This window comes from Gorilla gorilla, chromosome 8 (assembly GCF_029281585.2).
Source record: "Gorilla gorilla gorilla isolate KB3781 chromosome 8, NHGRI_mGorGor1-v2.1_pri, whole genome shotgun sequence".
Lineage (NCBI taxonomy): Eukaryota > Metazoa > Chordata > Mammalia > Primates > Hominidae > Gorilla > Gorilla gorilla.
The window spans coordinates 820299-828353 of record NC_073232.2 but is presented as its reverse complement, the minus strand read 5'-3'; positions in this window follow the sequence as shown (position 1 = coordinate 828353).

Sequence of the window (8055 nt, the reverse complement as noted above, 5' to 3'; positions counted from 1 at the left end):
TCTTTGCCTATGCCTATGTTCTGAATGGTATTGGCTAGGTTGTCTTCTAGAGTTTTTATGGTTTTAGATCTTATGTTTAAGTCTTTAATCCATCTTGAGTTAATTATTTTATAAGGTGTAAGGAAGGGGTCCACTTTCAGCTTTCTTCATTTGGCTAGCCAGTTTTCCCATCACCATTTATTAAATAGTCAATCTTTCCCCATTGTTTGTTTTCGTCAGGTGTGTCAGAGATATGTTGTATATTTCATGGTACAATGCCTTCTGTCAATGGGGAAAAATAACAAGCATATATGGGATGAATGAAGTCTGCTATGGTTAAGGTTGAGAATATTTACTGATCCTTGAGTTCAGTCTCCAGGAATGTTGGAAATAGAGAATGGAGATAATGGAGATAAAGAAAAGTTCTGAAAATGACACTTCCCATAGTGTCAAAATTGTGATCTATTGCAGAATTCTGTGATACATCAAAATCTCTGTTTATACTGATGTTTGTTATTGTGTATGAGCATATCTTTATCAGGTGTAGGCTATTTCTATACTTTCATGTCTTTAAATCAATGTTTCTATTCACATATGTATATGTGCAAATAGAAGCATGTTAATATTATATATATATTTTCTGTCATTACCATGATTGCTATGATTATCATTAGCATGTATTATTAGTGTGACCGAAGTATCATCAGTATCAGTTTCTTTCTCACTGCAGTGCTCCTGTAATGCTTCATTTCTACAGAGCCAACCTACACCCACCGTTTCCCTGACTATAACTTTACCTAAAGTATAAGCCCTTATAAAGCCATGAAAGCCTACCAAGAATTGTCAAAGAAGCTAGGCAGCAGCCAGGCTCTGCCTTAGGAAAAGATTTTACTTTTTATTATCATGTGCAGTACTTAACTACTTGTTTTGACCTCTAAGATTTTGCTCTCCTATATTTCTATCCCCTGGCTTTCTGATATTTCATGTGATTATATTTGAAATTTTAACCTTGCTTTTCTTTTTGGAATCTCTGATATCTCTGCTGCCACAGGTAATGACAGGTTCCTCTCTAACTGTTGGTGTTATCCCTGGTCAGATTATTACTGATGACAGAAGTAGATGTTTTACGTGGATTCTCTCGATATCAGAAACAAATACAGATATCACAACTCAAAAATGACAGACTGATAACCATTATGAACTTAGATGCAACATTCTTAATACAATATTAGCAAATTGAGTCTAGGAATATTTAAAAATGATAATGTGTTTTAACGAAGTGGGGTTTATCTCAAGTTGGTTTCAACAACTGAAAATCTACCGTGCTGACAGAAAAAAGAAAAATCACGTGACACTCTCAATAGATGCAAAAAAGGAATTTACAAAATGTAACACATTTTTTAAATTAAAAACTCCCAGCAAACTGAGGATAGAAAAGTACATTTTCAAACTGATTATGTGTTTACAAAAAATCTATAGCAAACATCTTACTTAAAATGGTGAAAGCCTTAATACTTTCTACATAAGATTATGAAAAATGCAATGATGTCCTCTCTCCCTAGTTCTTTAAAGTATTGCATTCAATATTAAATAAGTGGAAATATATACCAAGTTCATTGATAAATATTTAATACTTATGAGATGATAATTCTCCTGAAATTGATCTCTAGATTCAGTGGAATTCCCATGAAACCTTATAGGTCCTTTTGGATAAATTACAAAACTGATTCTAAAACAGGGAGAAAGAAAGAAGGGAAGGAAGGAGGAATTGACAGAAAGAAGAAAGAAATAAAGAGAAAAGAAAAGAAAATAAGAAATAAGTGACACCCAAGTTGGGAAGAAAGAAAAATACTATTCTCACGTGATGTAAACATATACATAGAAAATTCTTAGGCATCTGCAGAAGTGTGCTAGAGGTATGAAGTGAATTTAACAAAGTTGTAGGATGAAAGATCAATAAATAAAATCAATTGTGTTTCTATACACAATCAACACCAATTAGAAAATAAAATTATGTAAGCAATTTAACTTATAATAGCCTCAAAAATAATAAAATAATTCAGAATAAATTTAATAAAAGGTATGCTGATCCAAAATTTCTAAATCACTAATACGAGAGATTGAATAGGTAGAAATATGTATCAAGTTCATTGGTAAATATACATGTCATACTTATTAGATGATAATTCTTCTGAAACTGATCTCCAGATTTGGCACAATCCCAGTCAAACCTATAGGCCTTTTTGGAGAAATTACAAAGCTGATTCTAATTTTTTTTTTTAAATGCAGAAGTCCTAGAATAGCCAGAGCATGTTTTAGAAAGAAGAATAAAGTTGGAAAACTTTCCAAATTTCAAGACATATTATAAAGCTACACTAACCAGTACAGTAAACTTACTGGCATGAAGAAGACATATATATCAGTGAAACAGAATAAATAATTTAGAAATATATCCTGCCTTACATGGCCAAAGTTGCCAAAATATTTCAATAAGGAAATCAATGTCTTTATAAAGATGGTACTATTAAAATTGGATATTAAATGGAGAATATGAACTTCAGAATTACCTCACACCATATCCTCAAATTAACTCAACATGTATTTTATACATAATGTAAATATAAAATGTATAAAGCTTACTGAATAGGAAAAATTTTTAATAATCTTACTACAGCTAAAAATTTTTTAGATAAGAAAAGGATGGATGAAAATGGAAAAAAATAGTAAGTTGGACTTCATGAAATTAAGACTTTTGCAACTTAAAACATAGCATCAAAAAATGAAAAGGCAAACCACAGATTGGGACAGAATAATTTTAAATATGTCTGATAAAGAACTTTCATCTAGAATGTACACATAACTAAAAAACTAAATAACAAAACACAAATAACTCATTTAACGTAATATTTTGACCTAAATGGGCCAAATATTTGTACAGATATTTTAATTTAAAAAGAGATGATGTCCAATACACAAATGAAAAGATACTTAACGTTACCGGTCATCAGGGAAATGCAAGTTAAAACCACATTGAGGTACCACTGTACACCCACTGGAGTGGCTGACACGAGCAGAACTGACCATACCACATGATGTGAAGAATTGCTATTCACACCTGGCTAGTGGGACTTCAAAATGGTACAGACATTTTGGAAAGCAGTTTGGCAGTTTCTTTTAATGTTAAACTTAGTACTGATCATATAGCCAAATAATTCCACTGCGACTCAAAATAAATAAAAACATATCCGTACCAAGCCTCATCCTTGAAGTTCATAGCAGATGTGTCCATCAACTTGTAAATGGATAAACCAGTTGTAGATGGAGTACCACTCAACAATAAAAAGGAGCAAACTGATACAACAGCAATATAAATGAATATCAAAAGCATTATGCTCAGTGAAAGAAGCTAGACATGAAAGACACCAATGTATCATTCCACTAATAGGATACTCTAGAAAATGCAAACTGTAGAAACAGAAGCAGATTAGTGGTTGCCTGTGTTCAGGAATGGAGAAAAGATCAAATGCAAAACAGCAAAAGAAAACGTTTTGTGATGATGCAGATTTTCTGTATCTTGATCATGATTGTGGTCAAATGATGATATTCATCTGCCATAACCCATTAAATTGCACATTGAAAAGGGTGAATTTTACTGTGTGTACATTATACTTAAATGGAGCTGTAAATATGTTTGGAGCTTATCTGTGAACATTAGTTGCAGAGCAGGAGTTACTTTTATAGAGTGGAAATCTGCTGAGTGCCAACTTGAGAAGGGTTGAAAAAAATTAGAACCTTCTTCCAACACATTTCAGTTAGAACACTCTTAGGATGTCGTTACAGCTGCGCTCTATATTGGAGTCTCTGATGAAGTCACATGTCTGACGATCTCAGCATGCCTTTAATCAACAGAATATACACGTGTTTTCTTTTATTACTATAAAGGATATACCAAACAACTTTTTCAAGACTTTACTTCAAAAAGGCACGTAGTTTTGCAACATTTTTGGTAAGTCTTTAATTATTTCAAAATGAAAAATTGAAAATAAAATGCAATTATTTACTCAGGCCCCCCAAAAAAAGGTCTGTACGGGGAATGCATGTGGTGTGTGTGTGTGTGTGTGTGTAAGTGTGTGATTTGAAGAATTGGAAAAATTTTAGTGGGGTTTTGTAGCATCACTTTGATAGCATCCTGTAATTTTGTATTGTGTTTGAAATAAAAATAAAGTGAATACACTGATAAAAGAATTTGAAAAGAATTTGCATTATTGCCTAAATTATGTGTGGTTTCCACAGTGGCATGAATCGAGCATCTTTAACCTACATAACAATATATCAGAAGTATTAGGTAAAAAATAAGTAAACTAGTATAACAAAGTTAAATATTTCTAAAGTAAAATTATAGCTTTATTTTTTTTTCCTGAAATGTTTTGAGGAGATATTTACACCAAAAGATATTATCACTGATCAATGAAACTTTTTCAGAATTTGCTTGTGTCCCACCAATATTTGATTACATAGTGCTTCTGTGAGTTCCATTTCATTAATTTAGCTTTGACAGGAGAGAAGGCAATGGCTCTGCAGCCTCTCTCGGTGTGGCATGATCCTGGTTCCGCTGGCTGATCTCTATTAGAACCATGGCCTTAATCATGCCTTTCATGCTTCTAACTTGATTTGCATTTGTTGTGTGATCCAAATTTATTCTCTCGTTTAGTCGCTTCCACCCATAGAAAAGCAGGTCTTTTTCATTTCTCCTTCACCATTGCCCCCATTTTTTCTTTTTGTCCTCCCATGATGAAAAACAAGACAGAAAACAAACTATAACAACAACAGACACCTTTTGTCTGTGGTCACCAATGCATTGTAGCACTAAACTTTGTTCAAAATCTCTAGATCTGACCTCTATATCTGCTGTTCCCAGAGTTTTTCAATGTGTTCTCTAGACTGCTGTGACCCACTGACAGAAAGTCTAGCTATATTTAATTGAAAGTTATTACTGTCTGATATGGTTTGGCTGTGTCCCCACTGAAATCTCATCTTGCACTGTAGCTCCCATAATTCACATGTTGTGGGAGGGACCCAGTGAGAGGTAAGTGGATCATGGGGGCAGTTTTCCCCACACTGTTCTGGTGGTAGTGAATAAGTCTCATGAGATCTGATGGTTTTATAAGGGGAAACCCCTTTCGCCTTTCACTTGGTTCTCATTTGCTGTTTGCCTGCTGCCATGTAAGATGCGCCTTTCGCCTTCTGCCATAACTGTGAGGCCTCCTCAGCCATGTGGAACTGTGAATTCATTAAACCTCTTTTTCTTTATAAATGACCCAGTCTTGGGTATGTCTTTATCAGCAGCATGAAAATTGACTAATACACTCACTGTCCATGAATGATACTCTGTTAGCCCATTTGCATTGTTATAAAGAAATACCTGAGGCTGGGTAATTTATAAAGAAATGCGGTTTATTTGGCTCCTTGTTGTGAAGGCTGTACATGAAGCATAGTACTGGCACCTGCTTCCAGGGAGGGCCTCAGGAACCTTCCAATCATGGTGGAAGGTGAAGGGAAACCAGCATATCACATGGTGAGAGAGGAAGCAAGAGAGACAGGGAGGAGGTGTCAGTCTCTTTTAAACAACCAGATATCGCATGAACTCACAGGGTAAGAACTCATTCATTACCAAGAGGACAGCACCAAGCCATTCAGGAGGCATCTATCTCCAACATTGGGGATCACATTTGAACGTGAGATTTGAAGGGGACAAACATCCAAACTATGTCAGATACCAAAGCTGACAATGCTTAGGATCTTTAGCTGTTCCAGGTTCTGGGAAAAGGGAGAGAGTTAGCTTCCCTCGTCTATGCTGTGCTACTCCATATTATATTAGTAATTATTGTTCTCTAAAGGTTCTTAAAAGCAAATAAACAAATGCAAGGCAAAACATATAAAAGGCAAGGCAAAACATACGAAATGCAAGGCAAATGCATTAAAAAACTTTTGAGTGTTAATACATAGATTTTATTTTATCTTTTTAATTTCTTTTGCTTAACCAAATAGATTATGTAGTTTTGATTAACTGGCCATGAAATAGCTCTGCCTACATAGAATTTCCCATGAATAATTGGTTGTGGAGACTTTTGTGTGTGACCCAAATCCTCCCTCAAAACTGAAGTTTGCCCAGCTATTGGGAGTGTTGGCAAATCATGCCTCTCAGCTGATTCTCTCTAGAATTTATTCTCAGGAGATCTAATTAATAACTTGTCAAGCTGATGTCCATCCTTGGGGACAACTCGTATCTGAAGAATGGCCAGTGAAAGGTATTAAAACTCCATACTCCTGCCTCAATTTAGGGCAACTCTGAAGGGTCGCCCCAGCTTCTCAGCTCCCCCTTGAGATTAGCTGAGGTATTTGTTGTGACTGCCTCACATCTCAACTCCCTTTATCCAATTCAGCTTTTTCGCCACAGTTGTTGGTTCCTAGGATTTTACCCAGTTAAATATTCTCTACACAAATCTCTATCTCAAATCTGCTTTACAGGGAATGTGGCCTCAGACAGGTTTTCATTAGGTTCTGGACGTAACTCTCATTAGTCATTGATATGATTCGGCTGTGTCTCCACCCGAATCTCACCTTGATTGTAATTATCCCCGCATGTCAAGGATGGAGTCAGGTGGAGATCATTGAATCATAGGGGCGGGTTCCCCCTACTGTTCTCCTGGTAGCGAATAAGTCTCACGAGATCTGATGCTTTTAAAATGGGAGCTTCTCTACACAAGCTTTCTTCTCTGCTACCATTTAAGATGTGCCTTTGCTTCTTTTTTGCCTTCTGCCGTGACTGTGAGGCCTCCCCAGCCATGTGGAATTGTGAGTTCCTTAAACCTCTTTCCTTTCTAAATTACCCGGTCTTGGGTATGACTTTATTAGCAGCATGAGAACAAACTAATGCAGTCTGTTCTATAAGCCCAAGTCGGATCACAGATTCCCGCTTTCTGTTTTTTTTTTCTAGCCCATATTTCTACTAAAACTTGACTCATATAGACTTAAAACAAAATAATTAAGCATGGCTAGTATTTATTTAATATTTTATACGTGTCAGGTACTGTATTTTGTAACTTATCTTTTAATAATCTTTCCAAATCTCTAAAAGGAGAACTCTGCTCTTTTATAGAGCAAATAAGGATGGCTCTGAAAATGTTAGCATTAGGGGAAGTAGGGTGAGGGACATAGGGGGCACTTTGTGTTATTTGTGCATTTTGCTATCAATCTAAAATCAGGTCAAAATAAAAATTAAAAAATGGGTAGTAGAAGCAGGTTGTTAAGATTTTCAGTGTGACTCTAGAATTTTTTTGTTTGTTGTTTGTTTTGGAGTGTAGTGGTAAGATCTCTGCTCACTGCAACCTCCACTTCCCAGGCTCAAGCAATTCTCCTGCCTCAGTCTCCCAAGTAGCTGGGATTATAGGTGCCCGCCACCACACCCAGCTAAGTTTTCTATTTTTTTTTTTTTTAGTAGAGATGGGGTTTCAGCATGTTGGCCAGTCCAGTCTCCTACTCCTGACTTCAAGTCATCCGCCCGCCTCAGCCTCCCGAAGTGCTGGGATTATAGGCATGAGCTCCCACTCCTGGCCCAAAGTTCATATTTTAACTACTAACCTAAATTATTTTAAAAACAAAAGCCTCCTTGGACTCAAACCAGGTCAGAGTGACATGATCATGTGCCTGTTTTGTGCAGGGTGAAGTGAGATTATTATCTAGGAAATAGCTGAAATGTCTTGTTGTGGGCATACATATTTCATATAAATTCTAAGCTTCATATTAGCACTTAGATTATAATTATCTAAAGAATAGAGAACAATTTCATATAATTTTCAGTGTATCAGGCGAATCAAAAGTATACATACAAGCATGCAGATGAATTTCAGTGAATATAGTGGTGACAATGCTCAACAGAATATGTGTCCCCCACCCAACCCTGCTTCTTGCTCTTTCACTGTCCTAAAGATAGAACAAAATGGTTCAGGCATCCAGCTTGTCCCCTCCACACTTCACACTTTTACTTAATAGCAGCTTATCTTTAACACTTTGTCA